This window comes from Hyalella azteca, unplaced genomic scaffold (assembly GCF_000764305.2).
Source record: "Hyalella azteca isolate HAZT.00-mixed unplaced genomic scaffold, Hazt_2.0.2 contig14173, whole genome shotgun sequence".
NCBI lineage: Eukaryota > Metazoa > Arthropoda > Malacostraca > Amphipoda > Hyalellidae > Hyalella > Hyalella azteca.
Window position 1 is genome coordinate 311469 of NW_025944066.1, and position 22512 is coordinate 333980.

The following is a 22512-nucleotide window of genomic DNA, read 5'->3' on the forward strand; positions in this document are numbered from 1 at the left end:
ATCATTTGGTGATAACATGAATTTTTATTCGACTCTAGAGATCGTTGGCCGTGGCTTGAAAAATGAACAGTTATACTAAATGGAATAAAATATTTACATTAGCATGAAGAAATTTGTTTCCCACGCCTTCACCTTTTAATTATTTGTGAACTATTTCACTAATTTAATGCAACAATTTTAATAAATTATCGATAAACGAAATTAAAAAATACTACATCAACAATCTCACGCATATAATTTTACAATGTAACAAATATATATATAATGTAACACTTTCATTAATACTGTATCAACAATTTCACGCACATAATGTTACAATGTCACAAATGTAATGTAACACTTTCATTAATTCTACATCAACAATTTCGCGCACATAATGTTAAAATGTCATAAATGCAGTGAAACACTTTCATTAATTCTATATCAACAAAGTCACCAGTTCAGCAGTTTAATTCTCACCAGCAACGACAGGGTCGGCTCTGGGTAGTCTGTCGAGGACGTGGCTGAGGAGCCCCACGTCGGTGCACGCCTGTAGGTTGCGTACGCTCTTACGCAGGATCGCCGAGAACACGCTCCATATTTCCGCCTACAATGATTAATCCACATTTCAGGTTGACAACTAACAATTATCTTGCAATCTTTTTCTATTCTAATAGTCAATAATTATAATATATTATAATATAATAAAATTGAATATCATTGTAATACTGTAATAAACTTCGAATCATCTATTTATTAGCTAACTCTAAAAGTTTCTGTTCCGCCAGTAGTAGTAGTAGTACCTACTGTAATCTTCTAATCATCTATTTATTAGCTAACAAAAATTAAAGCTGCTATAAAAGTTTCGGTTCCGCCAGTAGTAGTAGAGAAGCCAGAACTGTTGAGCGGGTGCAGGGCAACGCCTGCCTAACTTAATTCATTAGCTTGCTAACCAGCGCACTTGCTTCGCTAAATGGAGGCTATGGCACTAAACTAATGAGCAGCATCCCACTCATAAATAGATTGCGGCGTTATCGGAATTTACAGCGCACGCGACAATATCAATAAAGTGGGCAAATAATTCCCCGGCTTTTAATGAGGACAAACACACAAGCTGGATCAGCCGCGCTCAATTAGCTTCAGCAATGACAACACAATAATATGACACACGGCTATTGATCATAGCTATCTGCTTTAAAGTAACATTTCATAATTTCATGAAAAGGTCTTGGCTGATGTGCAGTTCTCTGCAACGGCCTAACGAAAGTTCTAATCTATTTCATTGAGTGACTTAATACGGTATTGCAATAATGAAAAACTAATAAATTTACGTAGGTCGCACTGGAAAATTTTGTGGTTTTAAATATATGAATGTTTATTTCAAATATTAGAAATGATAATGAAATGTATAAAGAATTAAGCTGATAATTAGATAAGATAAGCTTCAAACTTCTATAATGTGCATTATAGTAATAAAAACGCGTTACACGGAACTCCAGAGTTGAATGTGATGCAAAAAGAGTCTTCAGTAAAAGATGAAACAAAGTGCGAATGAAAACGAGCAATCGAAAATTAAAGAGCGTTTACTCAACAGCAGCAATACTCGATACGACGCAACACAGAGAAGTTAAGGTAGCAGTGTAAGTATGGTACAATGTTAGCTTTCATAAACGATAGACATGCATTTGAAATAATGAACAAATATTATCCAGTTTCGGCCAAAAAATTCGACATTATCGAGCGGGACAGCAGAGAAGTTCGTCGGCTTTAACGCAATCATGTGAATGTAGACGTTTGATCATCGCTACCCTCCTTTCGTCAGATGCAAGCGGAGTTGAAAACGAGCGAGAGGCGTTATACGATAGCAAAACTAGCGATTTATCATCACCTGGTGCCAAATTTGGTCAATCAATGCTATCCCGGACATGTTCATTCGCCAGATCATTCGTCGACAATTTGTCATCCAGTGGCCCACTTATCACCGTCTATACTCAGAGGAATGAGCGAGACATATTGTACCAAGAGCGAAGCACTTTTTGCCCATGAATGCATCATATTGACCCAGTTAAGCCCGGCAGAAGAGCGTATAACTGCTACGTCCGCTATCTGCTAGTCTGAAGGTAAGAAGGTATGATTTTGGACAACAAGACCCATTTACTTTTCTGAATGTATAGTCTCTAGGGTAGACGTGAGGCCGCTATACATGCACATGCACAACAGGAATGACCAATTTGAATGGCACTGGCGTCGACTGGTCGGCTCCAACAGACGGGGGTGCCAATGCCCTAGCTCCTTCTCTGCGACAACGGCCCAGTTCTCCAGCGACGCCAAAAAAATCAATGGAACTACGCCAACCTAAAAGCAGGCTGGGATAAAACATTCTTCGGCTGTTGGGAAATTAGGTCGAGAACTCGACCAAACTACAAATTTGGTGATTTCTGTTTAAAATCAAGTGCATTTTTAGTTATTCATAACTGTATAGACGATAGGATGTAACTTCTTCATAATAATCACGCGCGCTTCAGAAGAAAAACGAAAGGAAAGTTCTTCGCGATTATGTACAGTAATTAAACAAGTAAAATTAATTAGAAGGTGCCTCGTCAGAATATGGGGTAACACATTAAATTCAGTCGATATCAGGCTTTATATTGAATCAGAAACAGCTGTAATAACCAAATAAACAATAATTTTAAACACAATCGCTAGGTTCGAAAGACTTGACAGTCCAAACTGGAAAAAATTAAAGGTCAGTAATTAAGCCTCGAACCAACACGAACCGCAGACTGGTTTATAATGATCGAGCGGAATCATGATTTTGGAAACATGACTGAGCATTCGAGCTCAAAATTTCCATACCAACTTGAATAGCCTCAGATTTGAAGTAAAATCATGTATTTTTGCCGGGTTCAAGGCAGGGCAGAGTAATGACAAGATATAGCAAATTGCGAGTTGAAGCTGTTGGTCATGAAAGGCGACGAAGTTGTGTTGCTTTGAATAACACGAGTACGAGTTCTGCTGTTGAGTTTTCTGTCATGTTTGGGGTCAACAAGCAATGATTGGAAAGCAAGTGAAAGTCTGAAGTCACAATGTTGACGTGAAGATAAATCTTTTGAAAACAAGAAGCATTGAATATGCGCTTCTACGAATTTTAGGCCAAGAAAATGTAAAATTAGAGATCATAAGCACATAATCTTTTGTAAATAGGAAAAACTTTATTTCTTCGTAAAAATATGAAAATACGGCAGGAACACGCACGCGAACAGAATTAGTAAAATAATTTTTCACGCGAAATGGTGGCCCGGACACGCAATTACTGTAAAGCCGAGCGTACGACCACTCCAGAAGCTCGCCAAGCGACAAGCAATCACCACAAATAATCGAACGCTAGCGGCAATCACTACAAGCCGTCGCCCACAACTACGATCTACTGCAATCAAGAACGTGATTAATTAATTTATTGAAATACCGCCATATAATCGCATAAAGCCGCCGCCCACCGCTACGATCTACTCATTCTACTGCAATCAAGAACGTGATTAATTATTTTATTGATATACCGCCATATAATCGCATCAAGCCGCTGCCCACCGCTACGAAAACGATAAAATCGATATTTAATATTTTGTCGCGTGATTAATAAAAGCCGTCGTAAAAAGCTCAAAACCGATGGCAATTGCTCGGAGATATCACGAACCGGTACGATCAGATAATAATTCGTTTCATCGTACATTGTTGCATTTTATCGGATGCTACCACATAAAGTTACATTAATTACAGGTCAGTTCAATTAGTGAGTGAGTGTAACTTAACAATTTAGAATGAAAATGTAGGCATTTAGGATTTCAACATATTTGTAATCGAGGCATGACATTAATTTTAGCAGTTATCCAGAGTAGTTCTGAAGTTAACATGCTGAAGAGTCTGACGTTAATAATGCTCGAAGTTAGTATTTATTACATAGTAATATATTAAAGGGAAGCACAAGGAGAAATGATCGATGGAGGAGTTGCGGGGAGCAACGAAAGAACTTCAGGGAGCAATAGAAGCTGGATTGGAATATTGAAAGCGTCAGTATATTTGTTTGTTGAAATCAGTTTGTCTGAAGCCATATTTTCATATGTGAAGGTGATAACGACGAAATTATTCCGCTGAGTGACAAGTTATTTTCGATCCAATATTAAAAATTTTAATAAATAATAATATGAATATGAGCGCCTCAAAATTCCTTATTCAGTATTCAATTAGAAAATTGTATAAAACAATGTAAAAACTTTTATACGTACCACAAAGAAAGAACTCATTTAGCTGAATGGTAAGCCTGCTGCTCATCGCATAAACCTTTGGTGGAACGCGAATTCACCAGCTAAATGATGCATAACATTAAATTAAATCCTTTGGAAGCTCATGGATTATAACTGTACATAATGAGCAACCAGTTATGTGACTATAAACCAAAGTATGTTATTTAGTTCTTATTCGGTCCAATTATGAATGCTTATTGAACCCGTCAAGGAGCTACAATTAAAATATAAACAACAGTTCAAAATGAGAACATTTTTAACGTGAGAACAATTAATTACCAACATGATAAGGCTTATATCACCCATACCCACGCTCTGCCATTAGTAAAAATAACGCTTTTATCAAGCGCTGAATATTATATATAAAACGCTTGGGGGGTGTTACATGGAGATCATGTCTCAAAAAATGTTTTACTTATAGAACGTTTCCCTAATTTTAACCACAGAGACATCACCTCGCCCCTATCTAAGAGAGATCAAACTCCATCATTAATGATATGAATTAACTCAAAGTTCGCGTTCGAAGAGAAATTGGAAATGTTTGATCCAGAATTTCAATTACGGCTTACCTTTCATATGGCCGATGTAGATTAATTCCGAGTCGCTAAAGCTTCACGGATGATGAATTCAATTAATGGCTGGCAGTATCAAAAATCTATTCGAATGAAATTCTATAAATGAAAAACGGAGGGAGAAATGAGGCATCAAAACGATGAGCGAAAAAGGCATCGTGAGCGCGAATCAGCGATCGATGTTCGGCGAATGCCTCCCGCCAGGCCTTCGACGAGTTCAGAGATCATGGCACTAACCAAATTAATTACAATCCGAACCAACGAACCAAGCATTCATGTAATCTGTCTAATAATCTTAACTTAATTAATACGCTGGAAATCGATGCCAGGTATGCCATTAAATTACGAGTTGAATCGTATCTTCTCAGTTTCAATGAACATAAGGAAAGCGCTCGAGAACGCGACGCAAGCCTACGGAGATTCCAATGAATATTTGAGTAAGCCTTACAGCCGATCGTAGACCAATCTAGTTAGCGCAGGAAACCAATTCGATAAATGATATTTGACGTCAATAAATTACGGAACAATTCGCTTGCCATTAAATGATTGCCTATTGCTGAAGCAAATGCGAATAAAAAGCACAGGGTACTAACTGAATGACAATATGAAATATTGAGCAGAAAAAAAATGAATTAATAAATGGAATTCTTTAATCGATAGTAAGTTTCAAAAAACAAATGCAAAAAGAAAACAAAATGTATGATTAAGATAACAGGAACTTAATCTGATTTGTTCACTGTTACTCAAAATTGTCAACTCTGTCAATAGTGCATTACTCGCAAATTATTGTTTATGCATTTTCCATGCTATCAATCCCAAGAAGTAGTCAACAATTGATCACTACAAGAAATAGTTATCAACGACAAAACAATAAGCTAGGATGTAGAAAAAAACCTCCGGCAATAACTTATGCAAGAAGGTTCAATAAAAACAGCAGACAAACGCGTGTTGAGGGTGTAGAGCGTCACAGCTAGTAGGCCGCCGATAAATGGACGTCATTAGCAGTCCCTACTTTGGCCAAACGATGCCACTAGAGTTAATACTGAGCAGCTAATTGCGCTCACTACTCACTCATTCCATTATGGGACTGAGCAAACGGAGGCGTTAGTGGCGGCAGATATGGCTTCAAGGCTGGTCGGGGCCCCAACATTGGCGGTCGCAGCCTCAACATTGGCCGTCGGGGCCTCAACATTGGCCGAACGGGCCTCAACTTTGGCCGAACGGGCCTCAACTTTGGCCGAATGGCCCTCAACATTGGCCGTATAGGGGCCTCAACCATATAGGCTGTCGTTACGTCAAAGACGAATGTTGCTCCTTCAAGATAGCTTTGTCAGAATATTTCGCATCTATTGTAATAAGCGTAGAAACATACAGCGACTATAACGATAATTTGGTGGCGATAGGGAGTTAAGGCGCAAAGGAGAGTAAGTTTTACAGTGATAAAACTACTGGTGAATTAGAAAAATATTTTACTAGCCTGCAAGAATATATCAGTAAAGGTGGAGGCTGATCCATGAAATAAAGGTATTAACTGCTATCTTCGCCAACATTTTCAACAAATTTGGGTTCGAAATTTCCCAGCAAGCAATATTGAATTATTTTAAAACATTAGAAAGTCGATGAGTCAGTCGATCAAACGGTTAGGACTTTAAAGTACGTTCGAAAAATTTGAAACCGTTCCTACGAAAGACTGGTCATATTAAAAAAATAGCGCTGACATTAATAATGCTAACAGAAAGCTTTCATCAATATAAATGCAAATCCGTACAATTGAATTTCAAACCCTCAAAGTATTTAATTCTACATCACTAGACAGATTTCACTCGATAGGGTAAGGAAAAACCAAACACGACTCTCCTCGCCTTTGAATCCCTAACCAAAACCTAATTCTATGACACCCGCGCAATTCCTAAATTAGATGCGCAACGACAAGGAAGACCAGAAATTAAGCCTAATTTTTTTCAGAAACTCGGCGCAGACGTGCCCATCCAGTCTCCCGTCAGAGCGTCAATGAAAAGCACAACCGCAGGCGTCGCTGCAAGATGCATCTCCGGGACATCAAGCCGAGGCCGCGCATCGACAAAATCACCCAATATCGATGATCCAATTTCAAGCCCAGACCTGCGGCGGATTTTTGGCTGGAGTGAAGCAGGCCATCAGTATGCAAGAGGCAGTTACTGGCTAACTCCGTATTAGGAGTGTGATCCCGCACTCACGTTTTTAAGCGCATGAAACTCGAGGGCTTTCAACATCGGGGCATATTCACTCGAAAAAGTAAATAATTCAAAGGAGATGTCAAATTTTAATTTTAGCGGCAGTGATGGCGTAAATTGAACCCGATGGATGTAGGGAAGCAAATTCTCGAGTCCATATCTCGCTTGCACTCATCGGTAACGCAACACTAATTAATCAGACATAAATACTCTCTTTAAAAAATGCAGTTGAGTTAGAAATAATTAAAACTTGCTGAACATTCGAGTTGGTAAGTTTCGAACATTCGAAATGAAACTTAATACCAAGTTAAGGAAGCATAATCATAGCGTTGGATGTTGTGTAAAAAAAATGACGAACAAACTACAGCAAGAGTACAGACAACGTCAAGTCAAAGACGAGACATCAAACGGAAAAAAATATGTTCCACGAATCCATGATTAAATAGGGCACCTTTGACTTTGATCACAGGCACATATAGTATATAGTGGGTAAAGATGAAATTTATTTCGTACTCGCGGCACTTTGAAGGATTTATAACGGTAAAACTAGGCGGAAAAATTGCAGAGGAACTGCGTATGCATAATGCTGAATGACTTATTAAGACTCAGAAGATCACAGAGTGAAAATTTTAATCCCAGTAATACCTCAGAGTGATTATTATTCAAATTTTATCAACGACTTGATGCGAAATTTGACAGCCGACATGTATGGTGTTTCGTAAGAGCTAAGATCCGTAAACTGGGAAATGGAAATTCAAACATCAAAATAAACGATAGACTAGTTTCCTGCAGAATAGGCTAGGAATACGAGACAGTAAGAAGGTACATAACTAAACAGGCTAAGACAAACGCTAAAGCCAAGACTGCGGTGTTCGCTCCATCACTGTCAGACGCAGCACCGAGCTTGGCCACGCCGAATAATATACAAGGCCGCACACAAAGCACCTCCTAAAAACATCAACGCTTCTCTACCATAATTTATCAAGTGCTAATGACAGCCTTATACCGTTTCCATGGGAGACCCACACAAGGAAATCTTCAAAGAAAATTGATTAGCTACTAATTAGCGGTAAAATAATCAAAACAGACTCGAGACAGATACAGTAACTCTTCGCCGCCGACAACACTTCTCAATTTCATTATTGCGATCTGAGAAAAATACAACCTAAATGGTTATACTTACATGTTGCAAATTTTCCACCAAATAACTTCCAGCATAAACGTGAATGCTGCGACTCTAGCTCAACGAACTATTTAGCCTCCCGCAATATCACCGAGGAAATAAATACAGCGAACTCGAGAATTTTCGTTGTCAACGGGAAGTCTTAGCTGTCTCGAGGCTCAAAGTTAATTTAAGTTAGTTATCCGATACTCCAAGTTGGAAGATAAAAATGCACAGGCAATTAGAATACGTCAGATGCACCAGCATTACGAGGATAGCTCCTTCGGTATGAGCGAATTAGGATCTTATTGCCGTAAGAATAACATGCAGGCCTCTATTTTAAACCTGCCATGCTTCTTCATGAAAACAAAACAAATCTGGAACTAATAAGTTAAGCCGCGAGGGATGAGCTAGTCTAAGGTAAAATATGCATAACTATGCTCGCTCGAGGGCACTGCACGGCATAGCAAAGTTGAGGGAATTTTTTGCTGAAATGCGAATTTAGGATATTTTTCCGTAGAAATAAGGTGTTGTTTAAAAATCATTGAACCCTCCGTTACTTTGCTATTCTTTTCAACAGAAACTAAAATATTTTTATGACCAAGGCAACTGTTTCTTGTTCACAAGGGGAGATTCTTCAACATTTCAGCGCACATGGAAGCAAACAGAGGGACCTAAAAATTAGACCTCAGCCAAATAGAAGGCGATGTTGGCGTTCCTCAGGCCAGTTTTCCCTCACTTCATTTCCATAATACAAGCACACCGAAATAACCTTAAAGCTCACAACGCCGCTCCAAATGAAACTTAGAGAATTCTTCACGAAGACTACTTTCTACATTATGTATACTTCTTATAAGGGTCGGCAGCCAAAATTTTAAGATAAGGGTTGGTAGAGGTAGGGAGGAACGTGACATTGAGGAAAATTCGAAATATACGTTTAGCAAATCAACGTAGAAGAATCAAATTTTTTTTAAAGATAGAACCTATTTGTTCTGGCCTTTATATTACAACTCATGGCACGTGATAACGCGGCGAGTTCTGAAAGTCCAGTAACAGCAATTTTCAAGAAATATCTTTTGTATTGAGGAACTAGGTAATAATTGGTTGCAAATTTATTGTTCTCATTACAAAAAGTATTGCGGTTTACTTAGTCTTTCATGGAAGCTATTCAAGATCTTTATATTACATAGGAATTCACTTTGGCACAGATACGTAAAAATCGATCAATATCTATCCCTAAAACTAAATTCAAGTTGAAAATTGTTGTAATCTTTACACATGTTTTCGAACGTCTGAAACATAATAACGAATCTTCATCTTTCGGAAGCGTGATTTTACTATATAGTTAAGTTATAAAAAAGCGAATAGCAATCGTTGAGCTACTCGCTGAAGGTAAATTTAGTTAAAAATTTACACGACCTGAATGTCTCAGCATATGATTAGTTATCCATCCATTAATACAAGCGCCTATAGCTTAAAATTGATTCTTATGGAAGGTATACTGAATTAATTTCATAATTATCACTCACAATTTAGTTTCAAACAACTTTTACTTTACTCCCCTAAATTCAATTCCATTTCTTAAAAAACAGTCGTTTGAAATTAAACCGATAACCTTGCAGCGAAATGAATTTTTTGTAGTGAAGTCCGTAGACTTACAAAATGTTCTCAAGCGTTTGAGTAATTGAGTTAGCCTGTTAAGTTGCAAAAGTTTGATTAGGTAATCGAACCCAAAGACTTAACCGAGAAAACAGTTAAAATTATAAAAAAAACAGTTAAAATTATCCATCCAAATCTGGTCAATTTTTTTCGTTTCCATTTCAAATGAAACTCATTTCATTCAACTAATAAATTTACTACTTCAAACCGAACACAGGATGAGTAGTGGAAAAAATGTAATAAATTATCAAAAAATTCGCCATTCAAGTAAAAATCGCAGGATTGGATACATTTTATCATTATCTGCATATCGGTATGACCTCAACATTATTTCTTCCTCCATGCACAAGGAGACGCAATAGTTCAAGGCATTTTTCGCGATCCCAAGCATGAAGAGAACTGTGTTTTGTCAACAAACAGAGGTAAGTTTGGCTCATACAGAAGCTGTCGCAGTTACAGAGAGCGTGACGCGACTGCCCAAGAGTGTTATGTCCGTCCCAACACGCTTCAGTGCAAACTAAACTTTTGGAACGACACCTCTCTTCTGGGACTAAGAATGCTACAGGAAACTTGCAACGAAGATGCCAGCCTACTCTATTGATATGAGCAAGACGACGTCAAAAACTCCATAAAACTAGTGGTCGGGTCTATGTGAATAGAACAGAATAAGTTTAGAAATGGACTTCACACTCGAACTCTAACGATATTCAAAAGTATAGAATTACATACATCTTTTCAAACTAATAAATAATGACCTATGTTCAAAATAGTCATAAACTCTAGAATTGAAATAATTTGACGACGTCACCAACATAAACCATTTCCACGTAATTAATGGACTGTAAGCTACAAGCCCTCACATGCATGGCAAATATTCTGGCCGCGGACAGCGAGGCCTAATGAGTCACCGTAAATTTTATACCCGAATTGACAGTTGGTAATGGGGGAGGACGAGCTATGCTGTCAGCACTTCTATGCGCCTCATAATTCATAATTATTATAAAGCATGAGCTTCCTGGGAGCCTCATGAACAACGTTTCCTGTACTACACTAAGTACCTGCAAGTGAATACTTAATGTAGTCTTTTAGTGGATGAACAGGAAGTTGATTAAATCAAAGATACGTAAAAATTTTCTAAGGGGCATGAATCATCTGATTTAATGTTAGCCTTTTCTGCCATGTGGAAAATCTAAATTTACGAAACATTTACAGGCTAATGTTGATTGAAATGCTTAATTTCAAAATCTTAGTACGAAATATTTACTACCAAAAAAACTGAAACTATGGTTGAATCGGTTGTGATGCATGACATCACTGAATAGCATTCTATTCTCAATCTTTCCCAGAAGTCGCATTATAATATTGCTTCTTAAACTTACCCATGTTATTACACAGCTCTTTGGAACGTCTTCAACTTGTGAATCTGGTGATCACAATATTTCTATACCAACTCAGAAAATAAACGAGTGAGAGTGTCTAATAGTGACACGCTTTCTTACCCATATTGCATAAGCAGCGAGCGGACGTTGAACTGATAGCTGGCGTTGACACACATGCTCGGGTGAAGAGTTTGTCGATATTTGGAAAATAATGCTCGCATTTCTGCGTGTGCATGCAGCATTCACGTTATGTTTTGTTGTCAATATAGTAATGATGGATACTGCCTACACCTCATGACTATGGCTGTCAAAATATAGATGACGCGGAGTGATTACATTTCAAGACTAAGGCATCAAGACTCACCTTTATCAAGACTAAGGCATCATGACTCACCTTTATCAAGACTACGGCATCATGACTCACCTTTATCAAGACTACGGCATCATGACTATGCCTGAGGTTATGGGCGTCTTGTATCACGAAGTTCAGCTCCATGTCGAACTCTCCTCCAACAAGCTGCAACACAACCAAGCATAGTTAGCGCAACTTTATACGGCACGCTTATCCCTTCAAGCATGCATAGCTTATTAAGAGTGTCGCACATAAATTTATCTGAAATTGTGTATCAAAAAATAATTCTATGAATATATTATGACATGGAACAGGCGTGATAAACTTTTCGTTCTTATTTTCGAGGAAAAATAACATCTTTACACTGAATTTTCTGCACAGGCGATTAAAAATAACACTTCTTACTTGTTAGATCAATAACTAATTTTCAAAATAAATTTAATTTCAATCAATTTTGCGTACTTTCTAGAAATGATAAAACCCCGCTCTAAATTTAATCAAATGAGCAATCAATGATGAATTCAAAATACTAACACCAAATTTTACAAGATATAGTGAAATTAAAAATTTAGATGAATTGAATAAGAAGGGCTTAGCCATTCAAAATAGTTTTAAAAAATACAGAATACTTCGCTTTAATTCCATAGCTATTTTGAAATAGTTGTTTTGCCAAGCAAAACTCTGAAAACTTGAGACTATATCTTGCAGAAGTTAAAGTGAAATGATAATCGTAACAACAGTTAGAATATTCGGCTGCAGGAAACTCCAATGGCAAACTTCAAAGCGATCCACAAAATTCCAGCAACCGAAACTTTTAAGACAGACTGCCATGGCTAGACAGAAAGCAAAAGTCGCGCTACGCAATAAATACCAACAGAACATTTTCGAGATAAACTTTATTAAAACTCTCACCAGTAGACATATCACTCTTGAAAACCCGCAAAACTGAATGCAATCGTAAGGATAAATATTTAGATCCGAGTTCGTGGTGCACGGTTTCATAGAGCGATGCTTTTTATATATAGAGGAGCGAGCTGGTACTTTGTCGGCATGGGAGGCGCGACTCTAGACTAAATTAGTTCCTTTTTAAGGGGGAAACGACGAGACGTAAGGTTTAAGGTGCATGAAAAATGCAAAGCACCATATTACCCAAAAGCGACCCGAGGAAAAGCTCAACTAAATTGAACTTTCTAATCTTTTCAGAAATAACGATATGCCAAACAAAATTTTTACCTTGAGAACCGTGGCGAAAACCATTCTACGGAAAGCTACAAATCGTTGCCTATGAATCGCCTGAGATTAGTCACAAATTTAGAACTGCGGGAGTAAATAAATACGAATTATATGGCACATTTGTTCTAATAAGTAAATTCCTGGCAGTCGATATATAAAACCAAATGATGTATATACCCTCTCACTACTTTCACCACCATGCAACGTAATTACAGAAACAATACAAACAATCCAGAATGCACGAAGATCGTTATGCACAATCTCAAGATGTATTATACACTGGATGTGGACCAAACATGCACAAAGCCCTGGGTAGCCTCATAAACGAGACTCTGATGGCATCGATAAAAGGGCCACCAAGTCGATGAAAAGAAGACGGTCGTGAGTGATAAGCTCGAGGATAAGTGATGTGCTACGCCGAGAAGAAGTCAAGAGGGAGCGTTGTTAAGTGATGTGCTACGCCGAGAAGAAGTCAAGAGGGAGCGTTGTTAAGTGATGTGCTACGCCGAGAAGAAGTCAAGATGGAGCGTTGTTAAGTGATGTGCTACGCCGAGAAGAAGTCAAGGGGGAGCGTTGTTAAGTGATGTGCTACGCCGAGAAGGAGTCAAGGGGGATCGCTGATATAAGTGATGCGCTAACGCCGAGTAAGAGCCAAAAGCCAAAATTAAGCGCACTGGATAGGTGATATGATTACAAAGATCAACAGTGAGTCGTACTATGCCGTACATCATGCCGCAATAGCCAGCTGGCGGCAATGTACAGTAGATATCAGGAGGATTGTCATATTGCAATCCGATGGGCGATAATTGTTCAACATCAAATAGCTGTCAGAATAGAACGAAAAGGAATATGGAGCCAAGAGATCATCAACATTGATGGTAAGCATGCTGTCCCTCGTGCTGTCAGGTAAGTATGAATTGAAGATTTGTTCTAGAGTTAATTTGACGGCACTTCAACACTCAACATCGATAATGATGAGCGCCAGAAAAATTTACAACGGGGGCTTTCAAGGTTCATTTTAGCGGGACCTTCATATTGAGTGATTGGACACGGGCACGAATCAATGGTGCTCTGCCTTTCCCTCGCCACCATTAATTGCTAGATGATTGCTGACACGCAGCCAACTATGCACAGTAGATTGGCAAGCACAGCAACGGCAAGAAAGATTCTCCAATAAACGTCAGAACACGACCGAAAAAGAGGCAACTTTCCTCGTCGGTCACAGACGAGGAAAAAAGGCAGCGCTACAAAATAATCGGTTGCGAGGGAAGAGGAATTCCAAAGTAATCCCAATGAAGGAGAGGGGCCACGGCTTTTTTCATTTAATCCCAAAGGGGCTTTATAAACGAAAGCTAAAATAACAGAACAAGTCGTCAACATGAGGGATGATACGAAAACAATGCGAAAAATACTGCACACGGTTTTAAGAAAAACTACTCGCTTTGAACGCAATTCTCAATTAGCCAGTTCCATCAAACGACAAGCAAAGAATAAACTAACAAGAAAGTATTCAGGACGCTGTGATATCTTAAAAAATATCAACATAAAAAAAAGTTTAGCATAATTAAAGTAAAAGACGATCGAAATGAGGCAGTTAAAAGTCAATTAGAGCCATTTTTCGTTCACTTACTAAAGTCGGACATTATAAAGGTTCATCATATCCATCGGATTGAGATTTTTTGCTCAACGCAGCAAAGAATGTAGAGACGTGCAACTTAGGAGGCATAAAAACTCATTACTCGGAGTCGAGTGATCTTCCTTAAGCGAGGAAAAAAAAGAACTGTTTGAAAACTAGCCTAATCAATCTTGCCTAAAAAACGCCCGTGTTAGCTCATAACAAATAGCGAGAGACCGATCTGACCAAGAAAAACTGCATGGTGTCCGACTAGATGAGAGTGATACCCTAGAGGTGAAGAAACTTCTCGGCCGACATTCAGCAACAAATCAACGTCGATGAGAAAAGAACGAACACAAGGAGTTGAGCGCGGGAAATATGCAACACAGCCTCAACGATCAACAGAGACAGAAGTCACGGCAGATCCAACAGTACCATTAGAAATGGAACAAGAAGAAAGAAAACTCAATCGCTGACGTAGTATTCTCACTCGCGTACGTAACTGGAGACAGTAGTTCTCACGAGATGAATCCTTGTTAAAAATTTCCGGTATTATGACGATGCATTAGAAAATAGAAGAACTCTACTATTTTATGCCAATTTAAATTATAGTCGAGACGAGATAAATCACAGAACAGACCTGCCTTACAAAACAGCTAGAACGACATTCCGGCCTAGATTTAAAAATTAGCTAACTCGTTTAAGAATAAAAATCATCATTCACATGACGACAATCTCTTCGTGGAAAAGTTCGACATTAATTAAAAGCGACGACATATGATGAGCGAGTTTGCTACACACTCGGATGCGTATTATATAGACAAATTATTAGGTCTGAGTTAGTAACTTCCCGGAACATTCAAAAGTAAATATGACAAACATCTCGACGACAGAAAGTCAACAAACGATGTCTTGCTTCCAGGACTCGACACATAAAATGTCTTTATTCTCGAGGGATTGGATGCGCGAGGACCTCCGAGGACAGCGAGAGATGAAGTCGGTACGCATACTGAAGAAAAACTATCTGCCCGTCAAAGCGAAACGAAGTTATTTTTTCAACGATTAGATTTGTCTAAGAGATACGAGAAACGGTTGTTCAACGCATACATTCACGAGAAGACAGGAAATTGAAGCGTTTTGTCTCTATTACACATACAACATATGCATAGATATCAAATATAGAATACATAATAAAACAAATTGACAATTGACCCAGAAGTCAAGATCATGATGAACCTTAGGGAACGGTTCAATAATTATGACATGTCACATTACGAACGATGCTGAGCGCGGTACAAACGTCCGTACGAATGTGGTAGTACAAAATGATGCATGCAGTTCGTGCAGCATTTTGATGTCGCTGAAAGGCTCCAACTTTGTCTTCTGCTCGCGAGTCCCCAAATCCAAGAAGAGAAAGTCAATATTTGTGCAGCTCTTCGGCAGACCGCCAATAATGGACGGCGTCTATAAGGGGTCAGGGAAAACAACAATCGCGCTACAAATGACCACCAGCGCTGAGGAGGATCAAGTCAGTCACGCCGATTATATAGTCACGTGAGCTAATGCTTGCATCGCCAGCTAAAATAAGGTGGCTTGAATACTAACTTACTAACATGGGCTAACAAGAAGGTGCAACTGGGGTAAAAAATAGTACAAATGTCATTAATTACGATATGTGAGTGAAAAATTGAGCAATTTGAATTTGCTATCTGATATCCAAGTTGAAATAGTACATATGGAAGTCAATACCATTGATATCCATTATCTCGAGTACGGGCCTTCTGGCGCAATGGATAACGCGTCCGCCTACGGAGCGGAAGATTCCAGGTTCGACCCCTGGGAAGGTCGAACTTTTTAACCGAAGAATACGGCCAAGAAAAATTTTATACAAAGCCGTTATGGCCCTATTTGTTCTTAATTTCATATCTACAGAACAGCACTACCTCATTGACAGACGTTTTTCAGCTCGAGTTTTGAACTTAGGCATTGTCATGTATCGTGTTAAATCTGGTAGGCGAGGAATGTCGAAAATGGCCGTTGCAGTCCGTAAGCTAATGCAGCATTGTCAAAAATTGTACTGCTAATTCTGTAAGAGGCGGAAAATGTCAGAAATAGTGTCAATGCGCTAAAGCTGGGCCCTGGCTAAATATAAGTCGCGTTATTATCTCGGACATTAAAGGAAGAGATAGTTGAAGATATGTAGAGGAATTTAAAAAATCGAGCAAGAAGTCGCTTATTTGTTACGGCTAACTGCACGAGAAAGGCAGGCAGACAGAAGGCAGGGTATCCTGCCTATGCAGCAGCAAAAATTAACACACAGCTGAGACTGCGCAGGCAGCGAGCTCGGTGGTAGAGGGCTCGAGAGACCAGACCAATACGGGACCATCGCGAGGTAGGAAGTTTACGAGCGGGACTCATGGTTAAAAAATTTCAAATATTGCGTGGATTACGATATTTACCTTAGGATATTTACTCTTTGCTTCTCTTTCGTCACCAGAACAAACAAACGTTATTCATACGAGACACTCTAGGTTAGTTGCCATGTTGTCTTGCTGCCCACGACAACTAAAAATCATTATTATATACGCAGATAACAAAATACTAGTTATCCTGCAAGAGAACTAAGTATGGTTGATATTCACAGACAACAATGTATTAGTGCTCCTTCAAGACAGCAGTTTGGTACTCAATGACAGCAATGTATTATTTGTTCCACAAAGAAAACAAAGCCAGTTCAGAACACGAACAACTCAGCAGTAGTTTTGATCCTCAACGATAGCCCAACAATCTTTTCCTCAGAGACAACCAAGTTCCTTTGATCCCGAGCAACAACAAAGTACCATTTTGCCAAGACAAGAAAGAATTCTGCGCCTGTAAATTGCACGCAACCACACCGCTAAGAGTAATGCAGGCAATGTAAAGCAGCTAAAGTGCCGTACGAAGCGGTTCTTCTCTAAAGCATAACGGGAAATTCCCCCCGACTTTGATGCCTTTGCTGGGGAGAGGAAACATTCTTATAGTGCGGTCAAGGCATGCTAATGCAGTCGCGTTCGAGCCCCCAGCCAATCTATAAAAACGTGCGGCGACATTCAGCTTTTTGTTTCTGTGTTTACTGGGCAGATGTGGCGAGCAGAGCATATATAAAAAGTTGTTTAAATCTTTGCAAGTACAGAAAATCCTAAACGATAGTATGATCACATGCATACAACATATTGATGGCGAGATATGTATTAACAGAAGCCAGCGAAATCAGAAGCAAAAGTGTTGTTTGTATTCACTATACATCTCAAATTGTTCATATTAGCTGTAAGCTGGCCGAGCACCGTATCAGCACCTGAAAATTGGTACAGCACCAGTCCATACTGCACGTTTATGATAATATACATTACCGACGATACAGGCTGAAATAATATGCAAGGCCAAAAAATGTCAGTTAAAGTAAGGGATATTCTATCACTTGGATGAACTCTGGACAGCGTGTAATAAAGTATAAATTGTTATCGTGTCTCACGTTTAGTTGACGCAACAGCATCAGCTGCATGGTTCTGGCCACCGAAGATTTACTGGTCGTTGCGCGTGAATATTCCTCGTAATAAGCCACTCAACAGCTGCAAAAGTACTGCCGTAATGACCACCACGCTTACTTTTCCTCATTATTTGAGATACACGCACGACTGGGGGCATATACGCAAGCTTTGTGAACAAAAATTCGCGTTTGCTCAGTAATTTTGGATTAAGCTAGAATTAGGGTTATGGCTTACGAGTAGATGCAGTTCGCACACAACAAAGCCAGAAGTGTTGACTCATAAAAATACTTTATAAAAGTTAATTCTATCATCAATATCCTATTGAATGGAATAAGTTAAAAATAATAAAATGCAAGTAATTTTCTTTTACCTGCCTCAGAACTCTGATGCTAGGACAAAAACAATCGACCCGATGTAACCACGGCTGCCAAACAATATTGCTTACATTATTGAACTAGCCGTACAAATAATTCAACGAATATATCACTTTGATGTTCGCAATAACAGGGAGAAATAAATCCAAGCCATTGCACCGAACCTCCTTTGTGGAATATCATAGCTAATCTCTGGTCTGAATATTGCAGTATTGTGGCTTGCCATGAACGCAAGGCCTTGGTTGAGCCGGGAAAACAGATCAGAAATACGGCATCCAGTCTGCAGGCAGATATGACGCCTTTTGTTACCCGTTGCGCATATCAGGCGTCAGTAACGCCTAAAAGACATCATTCGTAATCCATGATCGTTTGTTAAATTCGCGGAATGTGTGCCTCACCCTCACAATTATAACGGGAGAACGGAAGTTGTCTCGAAAAATTATGTAATATTTTTCGAGCGAGTGAATAACAAACGATATAATAAAATGTGTTACATAAATACCATTCGTTTCAGTATGTTTCAAATAGAAGCGAGTTCAAACGGGTGCTATCTTACAAATAAGATGGAATTAAACACAAATATTATTTTACTTCAGTAGAAAACTTCATTGTGTGATTGCATAAAAGTAAATGAATTATGAAGTCAAAGGGTAAATCATTTGCCAAAGCTTTTTTCGTCTGAAAGATACCGAAGTTGACATCGTTCTTACATATATATACATACATATAACTCGTTACAGCCTTCTCATTGCATGGACTACAAGCCCATCACGTGGCCACTAATCAGCCTTCTCATTGCATGGACTACAAGCCATCACGTGGCCACAAATCAGCCTTCTCATTGCATGGACTACAAGCCCTGTCTCTTATACACATCTAGATGTGTATAAGAGACAGTTGCTACACACTCGNACAGGGCAAGCAGACGCGCTATACAATACAAGGAGAGCCATGAAAGCTTTTGTGTAGCGTCCATCTATCCGTGTCTACAGTTGAGCCTCTGCGTTACTTAATTGGATAGAAAGGCTCAGTACTTGACTGGCGGAGCTCGTCGTCGTCCTGCTCTGGCACGATTTGCGCGCTAGAACTCTAGGAATTTCTCTAGGACGTCCAACTGCATTCCTCAAATAGGTTTGCGGGCTCACGATCTCATGCAAACACATTTTGAGGGATTAAATAATCCCGATTTTGTCCAGAAACGTATTGCTGTAGGATGAAAGGGCTTGAAGCAGCGGTAAAGTAACGACGTGCATGGTGGAGTAAAAAATTTGCAGGTTTTATTTTCGAGTCGTTCAGAAATCACGTCAGTGATTCTCAGATTTGTCCACATGATACAGAAAAATTAATAAGTTTCCATAATAGATATAGCATCCTTACGTACGTTAGGGAGACTCTAATATTTAACTCTATAAATTAAATTATCGGTTCGATACGTTACACTCAGAAAATGGATGGGTAATATAGTCCAAGTAGTGACCCAATTGCTGCGTGTAGCGCTTATACGTAGTATTTCCGGGAAAAACTAGATGAAGAGGCCCCAAATATGGGCAAAAGTTCATTAATATTTGGACAATTCTCACCAGTTTCACTAAGTTTGAAAAATAATACCGGTACTAACGAAGTGGTCCGGCAGGCGTTGCAGTAGCTGGTGATATGCCGTGAAATTAAACGGCTCAATCGCACTTGAAAGAGACTGGCAGAAAAATGTCACTAGAGTTGGGATAAGAAAGAAATGTCACATGTTAATGAAATGTTGGTTAAAACATGCGAGATAATGCGTCATATCGTGGGCGGGGGAGTTTGATTTCGTGAAAATTAATTTCGTTTTATTCGCCGTTATCTTCCAAAAAGTAGTATGCATAGCGAATAGAAACAACAATTCAACTTTTTTGAGGAAACTTCAAACAAAAAAATTAACGACCTTGCCAGGGGTCGAACCTGGAATCTTCCGCTCCGTAGGCGGACGCGTTATCCATTGCGCCACAAGGCCTTACACCAAGAACTCATTGCCCAGATAGAAATGCTAACTTCGGTCGATTTCCTGCTAGACAAGATCAAAATACCATAACAAAAATTTCCCCGATGTCAAGAAAAAAAATTTCAGAACTGTTATTGACCTCTAGGCATATGCGGAGCGTTATACGAAACCTTTACGTTAGCCTTCGTAATTGCGTGAAATGACAAATAATTATGACTAGTTCCGGTTCCAATTTTACAAAACGGTTAGCATTAAAAAATTATTAGTTCCGGTTCCAATTTTACAAAGCGGTTAGCATTAAAAAATTATTATATATCAACATAATCCCGAGATTGATGTAAAATTTGCTCAAAAAATATTCACATGAAAAAGTACCAGATTAGTGTAGTTGCGAAGGAGATCGCGTTATCACTTATCTAAACTAAATTGCTTTTCACATTAAGCTGAACTGAAAATTCAGAAAACCACCTCATGAGTAAACCATCACTGCATGCAGGAGTACGAGCCTAAAAGTCTAGACTACACGTAATGAAAAACTCAATACGAATATCTGATCCGAGTGCAGCGTGGGATGCGACGCTTAGAAAAGTAACATTCAACACAGACTTCAGAACCAGAGAATATCAGCCAACAGAATGCACTTACATTGTGAAAAACTAAATAATAGTCTGCTTAAATAACGCAAATAATTTCATAAATTTAAAAAGCCGACCTTGCCAGGGGTCGAACCTGGAATCTTCCGCTCCGTAGGCGGACGCGTTATCCATTGCGCCACAAGGCCCATGTAACGAAAGCCCATGCGCTTCACTGTTATTCAGGCTACCGGGATACTATTATAATCTATTAAATACTAACCTCGAAATACATTTGTTTCTATACCAATTCAATGTAATACGTATGCTAGACAAACTGATTTCAGGATCGTCTTAAAGAAAAAAAATTAGGTTTTAATAACATATTGTTTACTTTAATCTCAACTATAGCAAGAATTTAAAAGGAAAAAAATTGATAAGCTAATTCCCATCAAGACGTTTCGGAGACCGAAATGAAATCTAATCGATAAAAAAATTTCTTATAAATTAGACAGCAATGAAAAATCATCTTTTACAACGTTTTCAACAACTTCATCAATTAATTTCATAACTCTGCTTGCTGAAAGACAAGAAGAGGTAGAGAATAAGTTTCGCGGCCCAGTAGTAAGAACAGCAGAAGCATTAGGAGCTACGGCGCGGAGTGCTCACTAATTGCAGCGGCACCTCGCATGGTGGCGACCATTAACGACTGTCATACAATTGCTGCCGTGACTCACGCCTCACGACGGCACAACTAAAGACAACACAACACACGAAAATAAAACACGCGACCACGCAGCGGCACAACACAAGACAACAGAACGCACGAAAATGAAACTCACGCCTCACGACGGCACAACACAAGACAACAGAACGCACGAAAATGAAACTCACGCCTCACGACGGCACAACACAAGACAACACAACACACGAAAATAAAACACGCGACCACGCAGCGGCACAACACAAGACAACACAACACACGAAAATAAAACACGCGACCACGCAGCGGCACAACACAAGACAACACAACACACGAAAATAAAACACGCGACCACGCAGCGGCACAACACAAGACAACACAACACACGAAAATAAAACACGCGACCACGCAGCGGCACAACACACGACGGCGCAACACACGATCGATCACACAAAACGCAATCAGAAAAATAACAATTTGAGACACATGATATATACGAATCCAGTACAGCGATAAAACTTAATAATGCGTATTTGTACAAACTCCAAAATTTGTATTTGTAACTCCAAAATTTAATTTTAGTTTCGGAAACCTGAATTTGTTGAAGCACGACGAGGCGTGTCATATCTCAAAGGATCTTAAATTTGTCTTTTGGAAAAGGGAATTCATTCTCAAATTGAACATAAAACGAAGCAGATAGGCATAAAGTGACGCGTAAAACTCGTCGCCGGACGTATGCCATATATTTCGTTTTGAGAAGAATGAACAGATTTCATTTTGTGTTGTGTGGGCAGTGAGTATAGGGAGGGTCACACGCAGCGTTTTACGGCGGCCTGAGGCCTTGTAAAAGTTTCTGTACACCATAAAGAAGTTTATCCACGGGCAAAACACAA

The 22512-nt window shown here is 39.1% G+C and overlaps 3 non-coding genes across 3 annotated transcripts; 1 reads left to right on the plus strand and 2 right to left on the minus strand.

Annotated features, from left to right (window-relative positions):
* Positions 1–16240: 16240 nt before the first annotated feature.
* Positions 16241–16313, plus strand: Trnar-acg. The gene has a single exon. It is a non-coding gene; the product is annotated as a tRNA-Arg (tRNA).
* A 3970-nt stretch (positions 16314–20283) lies between these two features.
* Positions 20284–20356, minus strand: Trnar-acg. Its single transcript has one exon. It is a non-coding gene; the product is annotated as a tRNA-Arg (tRNA).
* A 696-nt stretch (positions 20357–21052) lies between these two features.
* Positions 21053–21125, minus strand: Trnar-acg. The gene has a single exon. It is a non-coding gene; the product is annotated as a tRNA-Arg (tRNA).
* Between the last annotated feature and the right edge of the window lie 1387 nt (positions 21126–22512).